Source organism: Phyllostomus hastatus, unplaced genomic scaffold (assembly GCF_019186645.2).
Source record: "Phyllostomus hastatus isolate PE091 unplaced genomic scaffold, TTU_PhHast_1.1 phas_scaffold_39, whole genome shotgun sequence".
NCBI classification, from domain to species: Eukaryota; Metazoa; Chordata; class Mammalia; order Chiroptera; family Phyllostomidae; genus Phyllostomus; species Phyllostomus hastatus.
In genome coordinates, this window is record NW_025334028.1 from 13,497,306 (window position 1) to 13,523,532 (window position 26,227).

The 26,227-nt window shown below is 37.8% G+C and overlaps 1 pseudogene; it reads left to right on the forward strand.

Annotated features, from left to right (window-relative positions):
* Positions 1–23,957: 23,957 nt before the first annotated feature.
* On the forward strand, positions 23,958–25,235 carry LOC123806899 (annotated as a pseudogene).
* The last annotated feature ends 992 nt before the right edge of the window (positions 25,236–26,227 follow it).

Genomic DNA, 26,227 nt, shown 5'->3' on the forward strand with positions numbered 1-26,227 from the left:
CTTTCACCCAAGCTGAGTATTCAATGTATGCCCTTCTTGTGGGCTGAGTACACCCTCTTATAGTTGAACTTTGATTTCTGTTGGTAGGTCAATGGGAGGGATTACCTAGGCCAGTCAGCTGCAAGGACTGGCTGTGATCACTGAACACTTCTGCCCTCCGTGGAGAATCAGCTGTGCAAGAACAAGGTGGTGGTACTCCAATGTAGTCTGTAGGTATCTACTGGGTGTGCAGGCTCTGGGGTTCCCTGGTTGGTGCACCAAGTTTAGCCCCAGGGCCATGCTACATGAGGTACACAGCAATCTAAGATGGCTGCTGTTTGCGCTGTGCTAGTAGATTCCCAGGCAAAAATAAGCTGTGAATCCAGCTTGGCTGCTATAGTGATGAGCCTGGGGCCACTTAGCAAGAGGAGCAGGATTTTGGAGCTCACTGAGGCTGTCTGTTGCCCGTTTGAGAGGATTTAAGAAGTTGTGATGCATGAGTCCAGACCTGCCATTCACATGGAAAAGTCTCTGTTAACAGCTTGGGTGGGCCCATAATTTGGGTGGGATGGAGTATTAGGTGGCCTCTAGTTTGGGGTCAAGCTAACCCCCAGCTCTTGTCTTGATGCCAAACACTTCAGTTCCCCCTTTATGCCACTGGTGTCTTTCAAGCTGCTGCCCTGGTGTTCGGGCTCAGAGGAAGTGAGTCTGAGTAAGCATGTGTGTGGGTTCTTTAAGAGGAACTACTTGGGACTCCAGAAATTTCTTCCACCAACTCAATATCCACTGAATTTTGCAGCCAGAAGTTATGTGGACTTATTTCCTGGCACTGGCACCCTGGGCTGGGGGGCTTGGTGTGGAGCTGCAATGCCTCACTCCTAAGATATCCCTCCCAAATTTTTATCCACTGCTTGTGGATTTCAGATAAGCCTGTTCCATGTCTTGGCCCTTCCTACCTTCTGGATAGATGTGGTTTCTTTCATTCCATAGTTGTCAGACTTCTACTGAACTCAAGTTCTGATGATTCTGAGTGATGGTTGTTCTGTTGTTTCCTTGCAATTTTGATGTGGTTGTGTGAAGAGGTGAGCTGTTTACTTATATCACCATCTTGACCTGTAGTCCAAGAAGTCTCTTGAATAAATACTTCTGGGAAAACTAGACATGTACATGCAGAAGTATGAAACTGGATCCTTATCTTATGCCATCACAAAAATCAACTCAAAATAAATTAGACTTAAATGTAAGACCTGAAACTGGGCAACTACTGGAAGAAAACATAAAGGTGAATCTTCAAAACATTGGTTTTAACAATGATTTTTTGTACGTGACTTTAAAAGCACAGGCAAGAAAACAAAAATAGATAATTGGGGCTATATCAAACTAAAAATCTTCTGTACAACAAAGAAAACAAGCAACAAAATAAAAAGGCAACTCACAGAAGTAGAGAAAATATTTGCAAACTCCATATATGATATGGGACTAATATCTATAATACATAGGGACTACTATTACTCAATAGCAAAGAACAAATACCCCAATTAAAAAGAAAAATAGACATTTTCCACAGAGGACATACAAATGGCCAATGGGCATATAAAAAGGTGCTCAAAATCGCTAATATCAGGAAATGTAACTCAAAACCACCATATCATCTCACACCTGTTATATGACCATCATCCAAATCAATCAAATGAGCAAAGAATTACAAATGTGGGAGAGGATGTGGAGAAAGGGGAACTTTTATGTACAGTTTGTGAGAAGGTAAAATGGTGCAGCTGCCATGGAAAATAGTATGGAGGTTTTCAAAAAATTAAAAATAGAGCTACCATATGATCCAGCAGTCCCACTTCTATGTCTTTATAGAAAGGAATTGAAGTCAGGATCTTGAAGAGATATTTATACTCCCATGTTTATTGCAGTATTATTTGCAGTAGCTAAGATGAGAAAGCAAAGTAAACGTTCATTACTGGATGAATGGATAAAGAAAATGTCGTGTATATATAAAACAGAATAATGTTCAGCCATATAAAAGAAGGAAATCCTGTCATATGCAACCTCACATGATAAGAATGGGGTTCATTCATATCGTGAATGAATCTTGAGGACATTATGCTAAGTCGGTCACAGAAGGACAAATTCTGCATTATTCTACTTGAATACGTTATCTAAAGTAGTCAAACTCATAGAAACAGAAAGTAAATTGTTGCCAGGGACCAGGGTTGGGAGGAAGTGGGGAGTTTCTTTACATGTGTGAAACTTCAGTTGTGCAAGATGAAAAATTTCTAGAGATCTGCTGTATAGCATTGTGCTTCCAGTGAGAGGTAGATCTCATGTTATGTGTGTTTTTAACCACAATAACACCCCCAGTAGAATGAATAATCAAATTGGGTGAGTTCAGATAACAGAATATTATACTTTGCTCTACAGTAATAGAAAAAATACATTATTGTTACATGGTATGCTTCAAGATGAATGGATTACACAAGCATAGTGTTGAGTGGATGAAACCAAACACAAAATTACATTTTGTCTTACACTATTTGTATGGAGTTAAAATTGAGCAAAACCAACCTATGCTGATAGAAGTCTGAATTGTGGTTACTTTGGGGGGATGGGTAATGGGAAGGACCTCAAGGAGGTTTACAGAGTGCTGGTGAGTGCTCTGTTTCTTACTTTTGATCTCGGTGGATATGCAGGTTTACTTCACCAAGCTGTACAGTTATGAATTACATAGCTTATGTATGTTATGTTTCAATATAAATTTTACTTAGTAATAATAATAGCCATTATGTGCTGAACGTGTTAGTTATCAGATACTTTACATGTATTGGTTTATTTCACCTCCCCAAACTATTTTCTATAGCAGGCATTGTGTTATCACTATAAGTGAGGAAATTGGGACAGTGAGGTTACAAATGGTGCTAGGAATTCCACTGCAGGCAGTTTGGCTTCTGAACTGGTTTCCAAATTACTATGCACAGTGTAATACATCAAAAGAGTGAATCAAGGACCATGCTTTCAGTGGATAAATTTTTCTGGGTGGAAAAATTCATATACAGCTTCTGGGGACAGATGATGCCTGAGCAGCCTTAAAGGAAGAGTAGATGTTGTCCAAGCATGAGAGAAGAGGTATCCCAGGTAAGAGGCATTGAACTTGAAAATGGCTGTAGGTTGGTGTGGCTAGAAAACAGTGTCAGTGAAGGATCCCAAGAACCTGTGCATAGACAGAGGAATTTGAACCTTATTCTGGATAAGGATGAAACTATTTTAAGCAGCATAAGTGTATGAAAAAATTTACACTTTAGAAATAACATCCTGTTGACTGTCTGGAGCATGGACTAGAGGAAAAAAACCAGAGTCTAAGTTAGGAGCGGTGCTCATCACGGTGAGGGTGGAAGAAGCTGAGACAATGTGTATTCTTGGATATTTTCCTAAATGCCTGTTCAGAATGAAAATATTTCTCTCCAAAATTATAAAGAAATGTTTTTTCTTCAAATTTATTTAATAACTCCTCTGTGTGAGGCATTGTGTTGAACACTCATACAGGTGGGTGAACACTCATGCAGGTAGTTTCAGCCAAAATTTCCATAACTTTGGTCAATAAATGCTGCAACTGGCTTAGGTGCATGTTTTTTAAAAAGAGAAACCGTTTTCAGATGGTAAATATGCAGATAATTCTGTTAAAATCCCTATTAAAACATATGTGACTTTTGTAATAGTAACAAAAAAATTAAGTCATTTAAATAGTTATGGATGACCCAGCTCTATGTCATTTCTCCTTTGTCTTCTTAGGGCAAAGAGCTTAGGTGACCCATGAACAAAAAGGAAACTTTCTATTTGTACCTAGAAGAGTGGAAACAGTCAGGTTTGAAAGTGTGTGTAGATCTGTGTTTCAGCACTACTGCTAAACTAGTAGCCTGAGCTTATTCTTCAAGGACAGGATTTCCAGACTGCCATTCAGCTCCAATTCTTGGATGACAGAATCAAGTTCAAGGGTGAAGAAGCAAAGTGATGGTGTGAACAGTTCCTTCCTTCGAGGCAGGCAGGATGCCTCCTGGCATATGTCCAGGCCCCCAGTAGAAACAGGGGGATGATAGCTTCTCTTGCCCTATCCCACCCTGCTTCTCAGGCCATACTTCCTTGCCTGTGGGCGACAGATTGTCTCTGTTTGCATTGGCTCCATTTTAAATTTGATGGTGGGCAGCTTGGACCCTTGACCCTACAGGCCAGGCTATTAAGATATACTGTTGCCCAGGCTGTCCTACAGGTGAAGACAATATGCCACAGTTTGGCTTGGCTGTGCCTGTGGCATCCAGGTCTAGTTGTCACACAGGAAACTTGCCAACCCCTCTCGAAGCCGTCTGTTTAAGGCAACGTGTTTTTAGACCACATCTCATGAAAGTGTGTGCAATTCTGCAGTGAGCCCGTACTCAGTTCTCTCTGTTTTCTCAGGGACACAAAACTGGGTTTGAATTTCTGCCACCACTGTTGCAGAATAAAATGGGTCTAAGTTATAAAGGAAAGTGGCCCTTAATTTCATGTGCAAAATGGCTTTTTTGGTGTGTAACCCCTCAACTATAAAAAAGATCAGACAGGTCAGCTTGTGTATTTCCTGGGAAGGAATAACTAAGGAGAGTCCTAAAGCTTTTTATCCACAGTAGCTTTTTGTGTGTGTTGCTGAGAGATGCAAAAGCCAGAATCAAAGAACTATAACCCTGAGAGATGAGACCCACAGTGACTCAAGGAAAAGAAGCCAGAGTTTAACCAGCCATGATGACTGCACTCACAGTTGTGGAGAGAACATGGGCAAAGATGGGGTATGAAAGTCATGGGGCAGGTTAGGAAACTGAGTCATTGAATAAATGCGTTGCTGTAATGTGATGCCCTGCTTGAAGCATCAGGGCAGCTGAACCCAATTACTGTTGAGTGTATTACATACTCTGTCTCTCTGTTTCTGTCTCTTTCTTTTAAAGCAGTGATTTTCAACCCTTTCCATCTCATGGCACACATAAACCAATTACTAAAGTTCTGCAGCACAAAAATATATTATATTTTTTGCTGATCTGACAAAAATAGGTATAATTTTGATTCATTCACACCAGACAGCTATTATTGTGTTGGCTGTTGTCATTTTTTTTATTTGACAATCTAAGGGAAAAGAGGTCATGTCCTTGACTAAACAGTCAACTATTGCATGTTATAAAAATTATTGTGGCACACTGGTTGGAAATTGCTGTTTTAAAGGATGATCTGAAAACTTCCATCAGGGATCCAGTTCTCATCGAGCTGTTCTCTGGGCAGAGTACGTGACCAAATCCTGCTATGTTCCTATAATGGTGAACTGGGTTGGCCAACCTAAAAAAAACTTTGAACCCTTTTCTCTTTAACTTGAAATGATCACTACACCAAAGTAATTTGTAGGCTACTTAGATCTGAATCATCTGAGGTAATTGTTTAAATTTCAAACTCCTAGTTCCACTCAAGAACCCTTGAATCAGAATCTCCTAAAAGTAGGTTACAGGGACCTGTGTTTTAAACAAGTGTTCTTGGTAATCTTCTAAACTTGTAAGGAACTCGCCTAAGTGTCCTTTCTTAGTTCTTTTTTTCCTGGGCCTGGCTTCATCTCTTTATGTCTCTAGAGCTAAAGATACTTTCTAGGCAAACGATAAGGTCCCAACAAGGAAAAACGATACAAAGCAGTTAATATGATCTTAGAAATGTCGGTCTGCATTATTTTCCTGCTTTACAATGTTCAATGGCTTCACGACAAACTTGGAAAACAACATTTCCATGCCTGCGTGCCCTTCCTCTCTGATCTCATCCCCCACTACTTCATTCCTCCTGGCTTGCTCCCCTCTGCTTTTACTGGCATAAGATCTAATCTGCAAACCTGCCAAGATTATTTCTGTCTGGGAGACTTTGCAGTTACTTTCTCTCTCTGCATGGGAAACATTTTCCACATCTTCCCACTCCTGCCTGCACCTCATCATTCAGATCTCAGTTCTTGCTGTACCAAGAAGCTCTCCTGGACTTCCCCTTCTAGTAAGTGCGCACACCCCACCTGCCACAACAGGCTATTCCATTTAAAAGTTATTTTCTGACATTTATCACCACTTGAAATCACCAATCAATTAATCAGTCTTTATATTCTGCTTTAGTTTTACTTATCTGTCTCTGTCCCTTCCACCCTAAATAAAGAAGAAGAATCTTCATACTTGTTAATCATTGCTCTATTTTCAGTGACTAAAACTGTGCTTGGTACACAGTATTCAATAATTATTTAGTGAATATTGAATAAATATCATAAAAAGTACATGACAGAAAGGATTTTAAAGCCCCCAAATCAACCCTTCAAACCCACAATACCCCCAATTCTTCTAATTTTATAATTGCTTTTTCTTCTTCTCAAGGAACTACCTCTAGAATTGTGATATCTGTCTCCAATTGTGTATGAGGGCAGAGGAAGGCCAGGGGACTGGATAACATAATTGAATTCTTCTGAATATGGAAACTTACTCCTTAGTATGGCAGCTAAGGAGTAAATAATTTCAGTTTTATTCTCTACATATGAGTGAAAAATATTGACCTTTAATTAATCAATGAAATCATTCAACAAGTATTTATTGTTAACTAACACAGCCCAGTCTTATACACTTGGAATACATCAGCGAGTAAAAGACTGATTCCTGCCCTTGTGGAGCTTACTCACGTACTTACTTGCTAACTAAGTCATTTGGTTCCATCAGGAGAATCTTCAAATTGTGGAGAACTTCTCCTCCATCCTGTATTATCTTATTCTTTATTTGTAAAATAGTAGTGACATTCTTAGAAATCTCAACTCTCTTAAAAATGCAAGTAAGTTTTTCTGGAATACACATTTCTAATTATCTCCTAAACTATTATGCTTTATAAATTGAATAATTATCAATACCATTTCCAAGGAAATCTGTGTAATAATAAAACTAAGAGAGCGATGAATCAGAAGGAAGAGTGGATGATAGATTATTCAATTAGAAAGCTGCAAACATCTTTTTCTCTAGAAAGAGCTGCAGTTCAGTTGTAAGGTCATTATTGTATTTTTCTTTGACAATATCAACTTGTTCAACATTAATGTAAGAAAACACATTGCTTGAGCAAGACTCATAAATTAACTTACACTCCATAGAGAGATATTTGTGTATATAAAATCGTGTTTTGAAAATTTATCTTAATTCTATACTGTTTGTAAATCTGAGGAATTAATTTTAAAAACCTTGAGGTCATTCCAGATTTAAAAATTATTAATATTTTTTATTGTTCTATTACAGGTGTTCCAGTTCTCCCCCATCGCTCTCCCCTGACCCTCCCTGCCCCATGTTCCCACACTCAAACCCCACCCTGTTGTCCATGCCCATGGGTCATTCATACTTGTTCTTTAACTCGATCCTTCCTCCTCTCTCCTCCCTTTTTCCTTCCCACCTCCCCTCTGGTCCCTGTCAGTTTGTTCCTTGTTTCCATCCCTCCTATTTTTCCATGGTTCTATTTTGCTCATTGGTTTGTTTTTTTCATTAGGTTCCTGTTATAGGTGAAATGATATGGTATTTATCTTTTGCCACCTGGCTTATTTCACTTAACATAATACTCTCTAGTTCAATCTATGCTGTCACAAAGGGTAGGAGCTCCTTCTTTCTTTCTTCTGCGTAGTACTCCATTGTGTAAATGTACCACATTTTTGTACCCCCTCACTTACTGGTGGGCACTTAGGCTGTTTCTAGTACTTGGTTATTGTAAATTGTGGTGCTATGAACATTGGGGTGCATAGGTTCTTTTGAATTGATGTTTCAGGATTATTAGGGTAAAACCCCAGCAGTGGAATTGCTGGATTAAAAAGCAGTTCCATTTTTAGTTTTCTGAGGAAATTTCATACTGTTTTCTATAGTGGCTGCCTCACTCTGTATTCCCACCAACAGTGCACTGGGGTTCCCTTTTCTCCACAACATTGCCATCACTTGTTTATTGATTTGTTAATGATGGCCATTCTGACCAGTGTGAGGTGGTATCTCCTAGTGGTTTCAGTTTGCATATCTCTGATGGCTAGTGATGTTGAACATCCTTTCATATGCCTATGGATCCTCTGTATGTCCTCTTTGGAAAAATGTTTGTTCAGGTCCTTTGCCCATTTTTACATTGGATTGTTTGTCTTCCTGGCATTGAGTCGTTTGAGTTCTTTATATATTTTGGAGATCAAACCTTTGTCTGAAGTATCATTGGCAAACATGTTTTCCCATATGGTTGGTTCTCTTTTCATTTTGCTGATGTTTTCTTTAGCTGTGCAGAAGCTTTTTAATTTGATGTAGTCCCATTTGTCTATTCTTTCCTTTATATCCCTTGCTCTAGGTAGGGACGTCCAAACTGCAGCTGCATTCCAGGATGGCTGTGAATACAGCCCAACAGAAAATAGCAAGTTTACTTAAAATGTTATGAGATTTATTTTTATTTTTATTTTTTATTGTTGTTAAAGTACAGTTGTCTCCATTTTCCCCTCACCACTCCTCCCGTCCCCACCCATCCCACCCTCCCACCCTTGATCCAACCCCACTTTGGCTTTGTCCACATATCCTTTATAGATGTTCCTTGACTACCCCTCCCCTCCTCACAACACCATAAAAGTCCTAGAGGAGAACACAGGCAGGAAAATCTCAGCTATCCCACACAGCAATATTTTCACCGATATGTCCCCTAGAGCCAGGGACATAAAGAAAAGAATAAACAAATGGGAATTCATCAAAATAAAAAGCTTCTGCATGGCTAAAGAAAACATCAGCAAAATGAAAAGGAAACCAACCATATGGGAAAATATATTTGCAAATGATACTTTGGACCAGGTTTTGATCTCCAAAATATATAAAGAACTCACAGGACTCCACTCCAAGAAGATAAAAAACCCAATTAAAAAATGGGCAAAGGACCTGAACAGACACTTCTCCAAGAAGGACATCCAGATGGCCCAGGGACATATGAAAGGATGCTTAGCATCACTATCGATCAAAGAGGTGCAAATTAAAACCACAATGAGATATCACTTCACATTATGAGATTTTTTTTGTGATTATGTGTTGCAATGTATTTAATGTGTGGCCCAAGAAAATTGGCCTTCTTTCAGTGTGGCCCAGAGATGCCAAAAGTTTGGTCACACCTGCTAGAGGATTATTAGTGAAAATATTGTTGTGTGGGAATATCTGAAATTTTGCTATGTTTTCCTCTTGGACTTTTATGATGTTGTGGCTTATGTTTAAGTCATTTTTAGCATCTTGAGTTTATTTGGGTGTATGGTGTAAGTTGGTGGTCAAGTCCCATTTTTTGCATGTACCATTCCAGATCTCCCAGCACATTTGTTGAAGAAGCTACTTTTACTCCATTTTATGCTTCTGCTCCCCCCTTTGTCAAATATTGACCATAGATCAATTATTTCTGGGATCTCCATTCTTTTCCTTTGATATATGTGTCTGTTTTTATGGCAGTACTAGCTATTTTGATTACAGTGGCTTTGTAATACAGTTTGATATCAGGTAATCTGTTCAACTTTGTTCTTAGAATTGCTGAGGCTATGTGGGGTCATTTTTGGTTCCATATAAATTTTTAAAATAATTGTTCTAAATCTATGAAATATGCTATTAGTATTTGAATAGGGGTTGCACTGAACCTATAGATTGCTTTGGGTAATATGGACATTAAATGGTGTTGATTCTTTCAATCCATGAATATGGTATATACTTCCATTTGTTTGTATCTTCCTTAATTTGTTTCTTTAGTGTTCTGTAGTTTTCTGTGTACAGGTTTTTTACCTCCTTGGTTAAGTTTATTCCTAGGTACTTTATTTTTCTTGTTGCTGTAGTAAATGGGATATTTTCCTAACTACTCTTTCTGATAGTTCATTGTTGGTGTACAAAAATGCCTTCAATTTCTGAATATTGACTTTGTACCTCACTATTTTGCCTAATTCACTTATCTTGCCTAATTCAAGTAGTTTTCTGGTGGAGTCTGTAGTGTTTTTATGTACACTATCATGTTGTCTGCAAATAATGACAGTTTTCCTTCATCTTTTCCAATTTATATGCTTTTTTTTTTCTTGTCTGATAGTTGAGGCTAGAACTTTCAATACTATGTTGAAAAGAAGTGATGAAAGTGGACATCCTTGTCTGTTCCTGATCTTAGGGGAAAAGCTTTTAGTTTTTGCCCATTGAGTATGATGTTGGTTGTAAGTTTTTGTATATGGCTTTTATTGTGTTGAGGTATGCTCCCTCTAGTCTCACTTTGCTGAGCATTTTTTTTATCATAAATGGGTGCTGTACCTTATCGAATGCTTTTTCCACATCTATTGATATGATCCTGTTATTTTTGTCTTTTTTTTGTTTATGTGGTGTATCACATTTATTGATTTGTGAATATTATACAATATCCGCATCTCTGGGATGAATCCTACTTGATCATGGTGTATGGTCTTTTAATGTACTGCTGGATCCAGTTTGCCAATATTTTGTTGAGGATTTTAGCATCAATGTTCATCAGCGATATTGGCCTGAAGTTTTCTTTCTTTCTTTTGTCTTTACCTGGTTTTGGGATTAGTGTTGCGGTCACTGACCGGCAGTGACTGAGGAATGATGCAGATGGCTTGTCAAAACACGAGAAAAACATACACAGAAATATCCGAGTCCTGTGGAGAAATAGGGACAAAACAGCCACTCTCTCTAGTGGGGAGCACCTTGTTCCCCAGCCCAAGCAGGCTTTTATTGGGTTCATTTGCATAAGAATTCAGGTAAAGCTCATTACTCATTTTTAGGAAGTAAGGATCAAATAACAAGGAACTCTGAGAGCCTATTTTGAGTCAGAGTCAAAGAGCTGTAAAATTTTAAGGAAAAAACTTACTTCTTCCCTGGACCCTTATCATTCAATTGAGAGCATTCTAAACAAAGTAGGTTTCACAGGATCTTACATATTCTTTCTTAGGCCTGATCACCCGGGGAACCCACCCTTTCCAGCATAGGGTGGCACCACCCTGTCATTGTTTCAGGCTTAGGTGGAGCAAGGGAACTAAGGCGACTAAGAGATAAGGAGATTTTCTCACAGACAATGAGTACTCAGGCTATGTCAAAGCCTAGGGGCGAGGGTCCATCACCCCCTTTTGCTGTAGCACCCAAGACCTTCCTTGGGGGTCTCCCATGTGATCATGCCTGTCTTATATCATTCCCCCTTTAGAGAATCTTACCCATCATTGGCTAACCGACCAAGCACTGGGGGCCAGTTATAGATGAAGTAAAAGGAGCAGAAGTGGTGCTCCTTCCAGGGAGATAAACCTGTCTCTTTGGTGGCTGATGGTTCCAAGGTCATTCCCTCAGCCTTAGTCTTGTCGGGGGCTACAGCTTCTGATAACAGGCAGGGCAGTTCCCAGCAGGGTTAGTATGATACTGGTCTCATTAAAAGACTTTAGAAGTATGCCCTGGTTGCTGTGGCTCAGTGGATTGAGCACTGCCCTAAGGACTACAGGACTGCTGGTTCAATTCCCAGTCAGGGCACATGCCTGTGTAGCGGGCCAGGTTATTGGTGTGGGGCATGTGAGAGATAGCCACACATTGATGTTTCTCTCCCTCTCTTTATCCCTCCCTTCCCCTCTGGCTAAAAATAAAATAAAATCTTAAAAAATAGTTTGGAGATATTCCTTCTTTTTCAATTTTTTGGAATAGTTTGAGAAGGATAGGAGTTAGCTCTTCCCTAAATGCTTGGTAAAATTCAACTGTGAAGCCATTAGTCCAGGGCTTTTGTGTACCAGGAGTTTTCTGATTACTGCTTCAATTTCACTATTTGTTATTGGTCTATTCAGGCTGTTTGTTTTTTCTTGATTCAGTTATGGAAGATTACATGTTTCTAGAAATTTGTCCATTTTCCCCAGGTTTTCAAATTTCTTGGCATATAGTTGTTCAAGGTAATTTCTTACAATCCTTTGAATTTCTATGATATTGGTTGTAATTGCTCCTCTTTTGTTCCTGATTTTATTTATTTGGTCCTCTCTCTTTTTTTCTTGATGAGTCTGTTTAAAGGTTTGTCAATTTTGTTTATCTTTTGAAAGAACCAGCTCCTGGATTTATTGATCCTTAGAATTGTTCTTTTAGTCTCTATGCCATTTATTTCTGCTCTGATCTTGATAATTTCATTCCTTCTACTCACTCTGGGCTGTCTTTGTTGTTGTTTCTCTAGTTCTTGTAGATGTAGGGTTAGGTTGTTTATTTGAAAATTTTCTATCTTTTTTAGGTAGGCCTGTATTGCTATGAGGTTCCCTCTCGGGACTGCCTTCACTGTGTCTCATAAGTTTTGGGATGTTGTGTGTTCATTTCCATTTTTTACCAGAAACTTTTTGATTTCTTCCTAGACCTCATTGTTAACCCACTCATTATTTAATATCATGTTATTCAGCCTCCATGAACTTGAATGTTTTTGATGTATTCCTTGTGGTTGGTTTCTAGAGTCAAGCCATTGTGATCTGAGCAGATGCTTGATATGGTTTCAACTTTCTTGAGTTTGTTGAGGCTTCATTTGTGGTCTTCATTTGAGGCTACCATGTGGTCTATGAAAATGTTCCATGTACATTTAAAAAGAATGTGTATTTTTCTTCTTAGGGGTGAAAGTTCCTGTATATATCAATTAAGTGCATTTGGCCTAGAGTGTTGATCAATGCCATAATATCCTTGTTGATTCTTTGCTTGGAAGATCTATCCATTATAGACAATGAGTGTTAAAATCCCCTATTATGAGTGTGCTGCTGTTGATACCTTTCTTAAGGTCTTCCAGGATATTCTTTAGATATTTTGATGCTACAATGTTGGATGCATATATGCTTACAAGGGCTATATCTTCTTGATGGATTACTCCCTTACATATTATATAGTAAGTGTCCCTCTTTGTCCCTTTTTATGGCCTTTGTTTTGAAAGCTACTTTGATATAAATACTGTTACCCCAGCTTTTTTTCATGTCCATATGCTTGGAATATATTTTTCCATCCCCTCACTTTCAGCCTGTGTAGATCTTTGGTCTGACGTGGGTCTCTTGTAGACAACATATATGTGGGTTACACTTATCCATTCAGCTACCCTATGTCCTTAAATCGGAGCATTTAATCTGTTTACATTTAAAGTTATTATTTATAGGTACTTATTCATTGCCATTTTTTCCTTCTGTACTTATGGTCCTCTCTCTTGCTCTTTTTCTTCATCTACTTAAAGCAGTCCCTTTAGCATCTCTTGCAATGCTGGCTTCATGGAGATGTGTTCTTTTAATTTTTTTTTGGTCTGGGAAGTTCCTTATTTTGCCTTCCAGTTTAAATGAGAATCTTGCTGGGTAGAGTAGTCTTGGTTATGGGCCTTTTCTTTTCATTACTTGTAATATTTCTTGCCATTCTCTTCTGATCAGTAGTGTTTCTGTTCAGCAATCAGCTGATTGCCCTTTCAGTACTCCCTTTTATGTTGCTAGCTGTTTCTCCCTTGCTGCCTTTAATATTCTTTCTTTGTATTCAAATTTTACCATTTTTATTTTGATGTGTCTTGGAGTGGGACTCTTTTGATTCATCATGATCGGTACCTTCCGTGCTTTCTGGACTTGCATGAGTTTTTCTCTCATCAAGTTAAGGAAGTTTTCTGTCAGTACCTTTTAAAACAGGTTTTCTATGGCTTGCTCCTCCTTTTCCCCTTCTTCCCCTTCTTCCCCTTCTTCCTCTTCTTCCTCTTCTTCTTCTTCTTCTTCTTCTTCTTCTTCTTCTTCTTCTTCTTCTTCTTCTTCTTCTTCTTCCTCTTCCTCTTCTTCTTCTTCTTCTTCCTCTTCTTCTTCTTGTATTCCTATGATATGGATATTATTACATTTCATGTTGACCTGCAGCTGTCTTAAACCCTCTTCATTTTCCCATTTCTGGGAATTTTTTTATCTTGTCCTCCAGCTTGCTGATTCAATCCTCTGCTTCATCTAGCCTACTTGTAATTCCTTCCACTGTGTTCTTCAATTCAGAAGTTGTAGTCTTCATTTCCTCCTGGCTCTCACTGATAGTTTCTATGTCCTTTTTCATGCTGATGCAGTTCACAGTAAGTTACTTGTATCTTCCCTGTAGTTCTTGGTAGCTCTCACTGAGCTCATTGAGCTTCCTTATAACCATTATTTTGAACTCAGTGTCTGATAGTTTACTTGCCTCTGTTTCAGTTAACACTCTTTCTGGGGAATCCTCCTTTTCTTTCAATTGGGGGTTGTTTCTTTGTCTCCCCATTTAGGTACTCTTCTTGTTTGTTTCTGCTCTTTAGACTGTTCTGCTTAGACTCCCTGTCTTCATGGTGTGACCTTCTATGGTAGGAGAGCCGTGCAATTCAGTGATTCAATCTCCTTGATCTCTTGAACTTGGTGCTCTTGGGATGCTCTTTATGCCATTTATGTTGGCTCTCTGGTTGTAACTGAGTTTTGATTGTTGTTGGGTCATTCTTTGTTGGGTCCTTCCCTCCAGCTGGCTGACTGAGAATCATTCTGCCCACCATGTTTTGAATGCTGTTGTGCAGGTGGTACCAGCACAAAACCACCCAACCCAGGAAACAAACCCACACCTGAAAAATTAATCCTTATTCTCAATCACACTACCAAGAGCAAATGAGCCAGTATCATTAAGACTGTAATAAGAAAGGAGAAACAAATATGAGATGATTAACTGAAAGAAGAATGATTTTGAGAGGATAGATGGAGGAGCAATAAAAACAGTAAGGGATCAGGGCAAGGCAAAGAGAGAAAGAAAGTACATCATAAATAAAAAAGGGAAGGAAGAAAGTGAAATGGAGCAGGAAGAAAAAAGTGTAAAGTATTAGATTTAAAAAGAAATTTAAAAAAGATACAGCGAGTGAGAGAGAGAGAAAGAAACAAAAAAAGGAACCAAATTGGAGAAAGTGATCTACCGCAGCACTATTGACAACAAATGAGCTAAGATTTATATAGGTGGGGACAGAATAAGAGGGGAAAAAAGAAAGTAAAGCTTAAGAAATGGTTAGAGGAAAGGGAAGTGATTTTGAGATGACAGAGGGAGAAGGAATACTAAGAGAGAGGAACAAAAACAAGACTAAGACAGGAAAAATTAAAATTTGAAATAAAAAAAGAAAGGGGAGGAGAAAGGCAGAATAGAGTAGGAGAGGGGAACAGTAAAATTAGAGATTTAAAATACCAAAATAGTGAAGATCTAAAGATAAAATTGAAGAAATGCAACAAGAACCATCCCATCCACAGTCAACAAGCAGAGACTGATAAAGGTGGAGAGATAACAAAGGAATTTTAAGAGTAGGAAAAAGAATGTGAGATGATCAATGACAAGAAAAATGGTTTTGAGAGGCTGGTGGAGTGAGAAATAATAAGAGTGAAGAATGAAAACAAATCATAGCATGAGAGAAAACAAAATTTAAAATGAAAAGAAGAGGAAAGAAGAAGGTAAAAGGGTAAAAGAAGGGAGGAGTGAAATATGAGATTTGAAATAAACTATAATATAAAATCTAGTGATTTAATATGTACAAATTTGAAGGACAAGAAATGAATCTTAAAAAGCTATGCAGGTGGGAAAATATCACAAATATGGAGAAGACCATGGTAGAATTCATCTTGGTAGCATCTAGTATTTACCCCTGTTTTTTCTTTCTGGAACCACCCCTGGTCCCATCAGATGGTGCTCCAGTCTGACCTTAGGCAGCCTGTTCAAGATTTCCAGAGATCTACAGTCTGTGGTTGTCTCCCTCAGTTGTTAATGTAGTCACTTTGTAATCAACAGTCCAGTAAGCACCACAGGGTGGGGCAGAGTAATTTCTGTATGTGGGGCTATTGTTTCCCCTCAGGCTGCTGCCACTTGGAGAGGGGAGTGTTCTGTCTGAGCAAGATGGCTCCTGCAGTATGGGGGATGACCCAGCACCAGGATCTTGGAAGCTGCTCCCTCAGTTCTCTCCCCAAAGCCACCATCACCAGAGTCTCCTCAAGCATCTCTAGTCCACACTATACCCCCACTCTTTGCTGGAGCTGTGGGTCCCTGGCTGCAAATGAAATTTTATGGGTTGGCACTTTAAAAAGCTCTTTGTGACTCCAGCCATCTGTCTCTGGCAGAAAGAAACCTTTCCACTTTCCACAGCTGGATGTTACCTGTATTTTTTTCAGGCTCTGGTGCTGTAGGCTGGGGAGCCCAGCTTGGGGTTTAGACCCCACACTTCTCAGGGAGAACTCTCTGGCCACTGAAATATTTCTCTGGAACTTCAGCTGCCACCTATGGGAGCCCAGGAAGTCCTCTCACATCTCTTCTGCATTCAGTACCAGTCACATTGTGGTGAAGCAGTTTCTTCTGTCTCTCTGTGTTTATAAGGCTTTTCTCACACTATTGTTTACTTGTTTATTCCAGCCAATTTCTCTACAGTTTAGTTGTGATTCCAGATTGGTTCTGGGAGGAGATTAGTGTAGCTTCTACTTACTCCTCTGCCATCTTGGATTTCAAGATTTAAAAATTATTAAATGATTTTATCAATATATCCAAGAACAGATAAAAAACAGTCTTTAAAACAAACAAACAAAAAAACACATGTCTTTTACACACCAGCAAAACACAATACACCATCTTTATTTCTCTATTTAGAAGAAAGGGCCACATGCCTTATTCCATCCTGGGTGTTCTCAGGGGACATAAATCTTTAATTCTTATTTTGTTACAGAGAGTAGCAAATCAATATGAGAAGGCCTAAGGTATAGAAATGTGGAAAGTGCTATTGCTTCTTTTTCCAGGGACCAATGACTGGATGATTTAGAGCTGTGCTCTCTTTATAAACAATCCAAAAGCTGGGAAGAAAGGGTGGACAGGACTGACATTTTTTTCAATAGCATAAAGCCAGGCTTCTGTTGTGTGTGGAGTCTTGCAAATTATGTTGTATTTGGCAAATTGCTTTTCTTCCTAAACATGGATCTAGATTCTACTCTATTTAAGAATGAATGCTTATCTTTGGAAGAGTTTTGTGTATCTGATTAAACTAATGCTTCCAAAAGACAAGGACAATCTTTGATTACTCACTTTTCATAAAGTACACCAAAGCCCTCTAGATAGTCTAGAACCATCTCTGCCCATCCTAGAGGTTAAACTGAACTGAAAATCATGGTGCTAGGAAATGTGTTGTTGGGGAATATCCATTTTCCATAAATTTTCAGATAGGGACATGTGTTAAAACAACCAACCTTGGAGTAGGGTGCGAGTTTCCTCACAATGGTTTGGAGACTTGGATGTTACTGACATTCTTTCTAATGCTGTGAACCTGTGGCTAGGGGAGCATGACTAAGTAATATAAAGACCACATGTAAAAGGCCTACTTTTTTTGCCACTTATTTCTTGGACTATTAAAAAATAAAATCACATGTATAGAGTAGTTAATTTTTTTCTTTATTCAAGTTCAGTATATTTATCGTAATCCTTCAGTAAATTCTGACATACCATTTAATTCTGATGAAGAGATGGACAATAAAGGGATATATCAGTAATTGAACATGAGGCACATCTCATATTTACCCTTCCACTGATGTCCATGCAGAAGATCCTATTATAGTCCAGGTTTTGATGTGAGCCCATCAATGAACTGTTGCCCCAAAGAACTAAAAGAAGTGACCAGAGCATGTGATATATATAAATAGTTAGGTGGCCTAAAAATAGTTCAGGAACAATCGCTAGATAAACCTCTTCTTTCCACAATTAAAGTAGAAGAGAATAACAATGGAAGAGAGAGGGAACTGATGCTTGGATCATAGTTCAAAGGAGGAAAAAAAACCCCTCAAAATACTATCTTTTAAATTTAATAAATGTTTTGTCTTTTCCAAAATTTGTGGCTTTCTGGAATTTTATATCTTATGATTTATTATGCTTTCAGTCAAAGCTAGCCATAAGCATCCAAGCACATTAACAGTGTTGAGCTAGGAAATGGAACAATATTGGTGCGCTGTAACAAAAGAGATAAGTAAGGCAGTACTTACTGTCATTCTGAATGACGTATGGCTAAAGGAGTAGTCAATAAAAGAAAAGATTGCGAAAATAACAATTATCAGGGTGCCTTAACTCAATAACATGTAGTCTATTTGAAGGAACAATTATTACGGGTACAGTGAGTAAATTAGTAATATCGTGCATAGCCAGTTCATTTTGAACTTTGTTAGAGTCTATTAAACTTGAGGGTTTAAGTGATTTGATAACACACTGATTTAATTTTGAATATATCCCACTGTTCCAGAGGCAGCAGACACAATAGAGAAGAAATGAAAAGAAATAGATGTTACTTTGGAGTCTGGGAACTGCAGTGGACAGTGGTTACAAGATCAAGCCGTAGAGCCAGGCTGTCTGGGTTTGAATCCCAACTGTATTTTTTTTTTACATCATCTGTATATTGCATTGTATGTTTACCATTCCAAGTCAAGTCTCCTTCCATTTATCCCCCCTTTATCTTTTTCTACTCTCCTCACCCCACTTTCCCTCTGGTAATCATTGTACTGTTTGTGTCCATGAGTCTTTTGTTTTTCTTTTCTTAATCTCTTTACCCCTCTCACTCAGTTGCAACTCCCCTCCCCTCTGGCAGCTGTCAGTCTGTTCAATGTCATGTATCTCCCTAAGCTTTGTATTTGTGTCTATAAAATGGGAATAAAATTTGCATCTATTATAAAAGGTTATTGTGAGAAAGAAATGAGGTAATTCAAGTGTTTAATAATGTTTAGAGATTATCAATATTGACATGGAAGGCATTGATTTGCCTACATAACTATATACAAGGAAAGAAGAATAAAAACTGAATTATATAAGTCACAGAGCCAACCCAAATACTATCCTCCCACCAAATCTTCTGCTAAGCTCATGTGTGCATAGGGAAAGCCAAATGCAGTCCTAAGCATGTGTATTAGTACACTAGGACACAATAAAATTCCACAGACAGGGTGTTTTAAATAACAGAAAGTTATTGTCTCCTAGTTCTGGAGGTTAGAAGCTTAAGGTCAAGGGGTCAGCAGGTTTAATATCTTCTAAGGCTTCTCTCCTTGGGTTGTAGATGGCTGCCTTGTTGTTGTGGCCTCATGTGGTTTTTCATCTGGGCTCTCTTATCCCTGCTCTCCCTTGTCTTATAAGAACACTAGTCATATTGGATTAAGGCCTCAGTTTAACTTGATCACCTCTTTAAACACCTTATCTCTGAATACAGTTACATTCTAAGATACTGAGGGCTGGGACTTCAAAATATGAATTTTGAAGAATAAAATACAGCCCATAACAGTATGCATTTGTGTATTACAAATGATCAGAAATAAAGTTTATATTTTGAATATTTCATAATTTTATATTATAAAGTAATTCAAAGTCATTCATTCACATTGTAAAAAAATAGAAGGACACATAGTAAAAAGTTAAAGTTCCTCTTACTATTTGCCCTTTCACCCCTCTAAATCAGGACATCTCTGGTAATAGTTTGGTATGTTTCCCCAGAAAACTTTTATGGATATCCACATGGATATGTAATATGTTGTCATTATGCATTACATATGTAATATATACACAAATAATATATAAGTGCTGTCCAAAAAGTATCCGGCCATGCAGCATGAAAAATAGAGACACTTACTGAAGAAGATACAAGATACAAGAAACATTGTACAGCCCTAGCTGGTGTGGCTTAGTGGACTGAGTGCCAGTCAGAGAACTGAAGGGTAGCTGGTTCGATTCCTAGTCAGGGCACATGCCTGGGTTGTGGGCCAGGTCCACAGTAGGAGGTATACGAGAAGCAAGTACACATTGATGTTTCTTTCCTTCTCTTTCTTCCTCCCTTCCCATCTCTAAAACTAAATAAATAAAATCTTAAAAGTTAAAAAAAGAAACATTGTATATAAGACAATGATGCCTCAGACCCCTTCAAAGTAGGCACCTTGGGATCTCACACAGTTCTCCCAATCACCATCAGCTGCCCCATCATATTTCCCTCAATCTCATTGACAATCTGAAATTTCTTCCATTTCAAAGGTGATTTTAGTTTTGGGAAAAAGCCAGAAGTTGCAGGGTGACAAATCTGGGCTGTGGCGGCGGGGGGGGGGCTAAGTCACCTGGGTGATTTGATGTTTCACCAAAAACTCTGCACTAGATGTGATATGTGAGCGAGTCTGTTGTCCTGACAAAGCTGTCAATCACCAGTTGCCTGTAGCTACGGCCTAATGAATCATGTGCATAGTTTTTGTGGAGGAATGTTTAAGCTTAATACAAAATTTGATGCAAATTTGTTATTCTACTCGCTCAGTCATTTGAATGGGACAGCCACAGTACATTTTCACTCAAAGGTGTCTATTCCCACTGACTAGCACAGTGAAGTCCTTGCATGCTCATTCTAGTTCACCTTCCTTGGCTGCCCGGTTACATCGATGTCATGCAAACTATTTTTATTATATTAACTATAGCTGGACTTTTTCTGGACAAACCTCATATATGATATATAAAATATGCATATACATATATAATATAATTAAAGTTTGTTATTTTTCTTTTAAAAGCTAATAAAATTAGCCTGAAGAAATTGATTTTGCTGTGCATTTTTTTACTTTATTTGCTTTTTCCTTGATGACCTTTTCATTTTAGTATGCAAGTATATAACTCATTATTTTTACATACTACATCATATTTATATATAATTATATCCACAATATATAATGTATTTGCACTATATTATATAGTATAGACACTCTGTCTCATCATTTCCCTATTTTGGATACTTCCAATTTTCATTATTTCAAACAACAATGTAGACACAACTTTGCATTTATAAGGGAAAACTGTTCTTGAACTATTTAGAATATGTACAGTTGTAGCTGTGAAAGACCCTACCAAATTGCAACTCAGTTTTCAATCCCAACAATGATGTAGGAAAGTGTTATTCCAGATTCTGGCCAGCAGCGCATGAGGTGAGTGGTTTAAATTCTTCTTATCCAATGTTTTATCTTAGAGTATTTTCTCATATATTTTTTGGCTCTCTGTATATATTTTTTCATGCATTGCCTCTCTTAATATGCTTTATTTTTTATTATTCCATCTTCTTTCAGAGTTGAAGCTCCTTATATTCTGAATATTAATTATTTTTAGAAAAGATATGTTGCAAATCTTTTCTGCTAGTACTTATTTGTATTTTGGTTGTATTTGTCATATTGTTCACCTTTATTACTTTTTGATGTTATAACTTATTTAAGAAGGCCTACCCACCCTAATATTTAAAATTAGCTCCTATATTTTGTTCTCATATTTTAAGCAGAGGAATGAGGAACTCAGTGAAGGGCTCAGTTTAAATGTTGGCTCTGCCATTTGTTAGCTGTGAGACTTTGGGAAAGGCACTTGACTTCTTCAGATTATTAATAATTTTACAATATCTCGCATTAATCCTTATTTAGACTTAATTACAAATTTTGCTGATTTTACTGATTTAGCAGCCTCACTGTTCATTGTTTATTTTTAAAATATGCTTAATATTTGTTGAATTAACTATAAAATGCTTAACTATTGTGAAACATTTTAAACATACAGAAAAATATGGAGGAAAATAAAAAACAAACTTGGTTAATCATATACCAGTTTTATCAAATCTTAACATTTTGCCTTATTTTCTACATGTATAAAAGAAAATTGCAGACACAGTTGATGCCTTCGGTGTGCCCCATCCTGGCCTTAATGCCTCCCCTCCCTTATGATCACCACAACCACAGAGGGCCACATGGTACTCCCATGAAATTTTTCATATTTTGAATATACACACAGGTAAGTGTTCTGTATCTTTTTATACTTTAAGCAGATAGTATTATATTATATTATATATACAATTTTGCAAGTTGCTTTTTTGAGATTTGTTTATGTTGATACAAGTAGCTCTGGTTTGTTTTTATACTTACTAAATAATTGTTTCATTTATTATTCCATAATTTATGAATACATCACAACTTATGCTATTGATTAATGTTTAAGTTGTTAAATTCCATTTTTAATTTTTTCCTATTTTTTTGCTATTTGAATAACTCTGTGATGTCTTTTTGAGAATATGTGTTGGTTTTTCTAAGGTAAATATCTAGACATAGAATTGCTGGCATTTAGGATATGCACACCTTCAACATAAATTGTAATTAATACATCTTAGATAGATATGGCCAGATTGCTCTCCAAATTGGTGGAACCAATTCCACTCTAACCATGACCTTCCATTTTTCATATTCTCATTAGCAGATGCTTTGAATTTACTTGTAAAAGTTTAAAGTTTTGGTGTTCACAGTTAAGTTTTTCATTCCCATGGGAATGATTTTATCTTTTTAGGAAATGAGATAGGGATCCTATTCCCACATGGCTAATCAGTAGTCCCAGCACCATTTGTTGAGCAGTCCATTCCTTCTTCACTGATTGTTACCGCTTTAGTTATGTACCAAGTTTTCCCAAAGGCATCCCTCTGTTTCTGGGCTCTCTGCTAGGTTCCACTGCATGATTGTTCTTCCTCTGTCCTACACCACACTGCCTTAATTACTCCAGCTCATTATATCTTGCTATCTGAGATGGCAAGCCCTCTTATTTTGTTTATCTGTCAAACTGTCTTAGTCTTTTACTCTTTTATAACAATTTTGGGATAAATTTGATTTGCTTTATTGACCAGAATTGTTGAGGCTATAAACTGAAGTATTTTTGGAACAATAGGGCATTTTAGTGCAATTTTTTTCTGTTTATTTCTCTCTATTCTCCCCCATCCCCCTGCTTCCGTGCTTCTGCACTGAAGCACTTGGTCAATGGCTGTTGGAATTCTTAGATCTATAACTATGCCTGTCTCTTAACTCTTCTCTCATACTTTTGATCATTTAGCTTTTATTTCTTTACTTAATTATATTGCTTTTGAAGGTAATATATATGATTGTTTTGCAGCTGCATTTTATTTTTTGTTTATCCCATTTATTGATTCTTTTAGTAATTTTTCTCTTAGCAGCTTCATTGTTAATGGATGAGTTGTTATTTTGTGTCTTCTAGAAGTTTCTACTTATGCTTATTTTCAAATGCTCCTTGGTCACTTGGGGCATTGGTTCTTTTATTTATAGATTTTATTAGCTTTCCTTCATGTTGTTTACTTTCCTCAGATGTTTGCTGAATATTCATTGTCTATTATAGCTGTGGTTGATATTTTATATTGCCATAGGCAAGAGGAAAATATTTTAGTGTTCATATGAGAATTTATGTTGTCTTGGAAGAGAGTACAGATTCAGACATTGAGACCTGACTGTGTGTGTGCACACATGCAGCAAAGACATGGCCAGGTTGGCTTTCTTTTAGGGAGTGCTTGCTCCATATCTTCAGTGTTCAGGAGCTGTGCATCCTTTTGGGCTGTGTTAGGTCACCTGGAGCACAGTCCTGTTCCTCCAGTCCCAGACAGCCATTTGTAAAGGGCTCTACTTGTGAAAAGCAGTTGCTCAGAGTCAGCTTCTGGAAGAAGGAGACTGGCATAGCCAATAAGGAGAACCATAAGTCACTAGGACTCATTTTTTGAACTTACTGTTATTTCGTGATTCCGCTCTTCTATCTTTTCTTTTTTTTATCAGTTCATTCTCATCAGAAACACCTTTCTGTTCTATTGTGGTGATGACATAGTCCCTAGATTGACAGAATTGCTGAGGATTTTTTAAAAATGTCATTTCAATATAATTTTTTTGAAGGAGGAAAGATAAAGACAGACATCCTGAAGCAGAAATGTTGAGGCAACAGTTTAGAGCTGAGTGATCCATCATTTATATTGCCTTGTATGCTACGATTAGAAGCAAATGAGGCAAATTCTGTGCACTGAAAATCCATGTCATGTGTTTGACTACATTTTTCATAGGACTTTCAGAACAATAAGTGGCACCTGTAGACTGCCCCCGACCCTGCTGCATGGCTCGCCTGCCATCCATGTCCGACAAGGAGGCAGCCTTTGATGATGCAGTAGAGGAACATGTGATCAATGAAGAGTACAAAATATGGAAAAAGAACACCTTTTTTCTTTATGGTTTGGTGATGACCCATGCTGTGGAGTGGCCTAGCTTAACTGCATAGGGGCTTCCAGATGTAACCAGACCAGAAGGGAAAGATTTCAGCATTCATCGATTTGTCCTGGGGACACACACATCAGATGAACAAAACCACCATGTGAGGGCCAGTGTGCAGCTCCCTGATGATGATGCTCAGTTTGATGCTTCACACTATGACAGTGAGAAAGGAGAATTTGAAGATTTTGGCTCTGTTAGTGGAAAAATTGAAATAGAAATCAAGACGAACCATGAAGGAAAAGTAAACAGGGCACATTATATGCCGCAGAACCCTTGCATTATTGCAACAAAGACTCCATCCAGCAATGTTCTTGTTTTTGACTATACAAAACATCCTTCTAAACCAGATCCTTATGAAGAGTGCAACCCAGACTTGCATCTCTGTGGACATCAGGAGGAAGGCTATGGGCTTTCTTGGAACCCAAATATCAGTGGGCACTTAGTGCTTCAGATGACCATACCATCTGCTTATGGGACATCAGTGCTGTTCCAAAGGAAGGAAAAGTTGTGGACGTGAAGACCATTTTTACTGGGCATACAGCAGTAGTGGAAGATATTTCCTGGCATCTACTTCATGAGTCTCTGTTTGGATCAGTTACTGATGATCAGAAACTCATGATTTGGGATATTCGTTCAAACAATGCTTCCAAAACAAGCCACTCATTTGATGCTCACACTGCTGAAGTGAACTGCCTCTCTTTCAATCAGTCCTTATAGTGAGTTCATTCTTGCCACAGGATGAGCTGATAAGACTGTTGCCTTGTGGGATCTGAGAAATCTGAAACTTAAATTGCATTCCTTTGAATCACATAAGGATGAAATATTCCAGGTTCAATGGTCACCGCACAATGAGACTATTTTGGTTTCCAGTGGTACTGATCGCAGAATGAATGTCTGGGATTTAAGTAAAATTGGAGAGGAACAATCTCTAGAAGATGCAGAAGATGGGCCACTGGAGTCGTTGTTTATTCATGGTGGTCACACTGCCAAGATATCTGATTTCTTCTGAAATCCCAATGAACCTTGGAGGATCGGTTCTGTGTCAGAAGACAATATCATGCAAGTGTAGCAAATGGCAGAGAACCTTTATAATGATGAAGACCCTGAAGGAAGCATGGATCCAGAAGGACAGAGGTCTTAAATGCATCTGCACTTCTTGTGATTTTAGACTCCCCCTTTTCCCTTTCAACCCTGATGATACTGATTTAACATGAGTTTTGAGACCGAGACTTTTTTCAGCTATCCTTCTGTATTAGGTACCATCAACAATGCTATTAGCCCAAACTGAGGGTGTTTTCTAAATATTAACTGAGGGACTTGATTCAGCAAAGCCACAAACTTATATTTAAATTTTCTTCAAGAATTTTCTAGTAACAAAAATCTAAAGTAACCACTGAAAGAGGATTATTGTGTGTGGTTATTTTACTTTTCTTCTAATGCTATATTCCCAAGTTATTTGGACTCATTTAAGTAAAGGGCAGAAGGAAGAAAGGAATAGAGCCAAGTGAGACAGGTGTCTGAGCCATGAAGCACAAGTACTGCAAGATGTCGTTTTAATTCAGGAATTAGGGGAGATTCAAGTCATATAAATTGCTGCTCTAAAATCTTCACACCTGTCTTTCCAGGATGCACATTTTCCTCTGTAGGCCAGTCTTCTCTAAGTTTCTTGAGTTAAGTCCAAACTACATGTTCATCTTTCCCCATATATTTCTGTTTGTTAGTGTATTTCTTGAGCAGTTTTCATATTATTTCTTTCCTTTCTGTGAAATAGTTTTTTTTAAAAAACTTGGGACAACCAGTTGTAAAGATGTATGTTTTTATCTGACTGTTTTACTACAGGTAGACTGTCAAGTTGAGAAGAATGAATCAATAGTTTGTATTTGTTTTTAAAATTAAATTAATCCTGGATAAGAGTTGCCTTTTTTTTAAGAGTTACTCCTTGACCACTAGTTTGATACCATCTGTTTTGCGTGACCTGTTTCACCAGCAGGCCAGCTATTCTTCTTGACTAACTGTGTAAGTGCTTATAATGGAATAAATTGCTTTTCTGCATAAAAAAAGAACAATAAGTATTTTATTGTTGAATGATTAACAATAATTTTTGAATGATTAAGTTCAAAGTTTAAGTTCAAT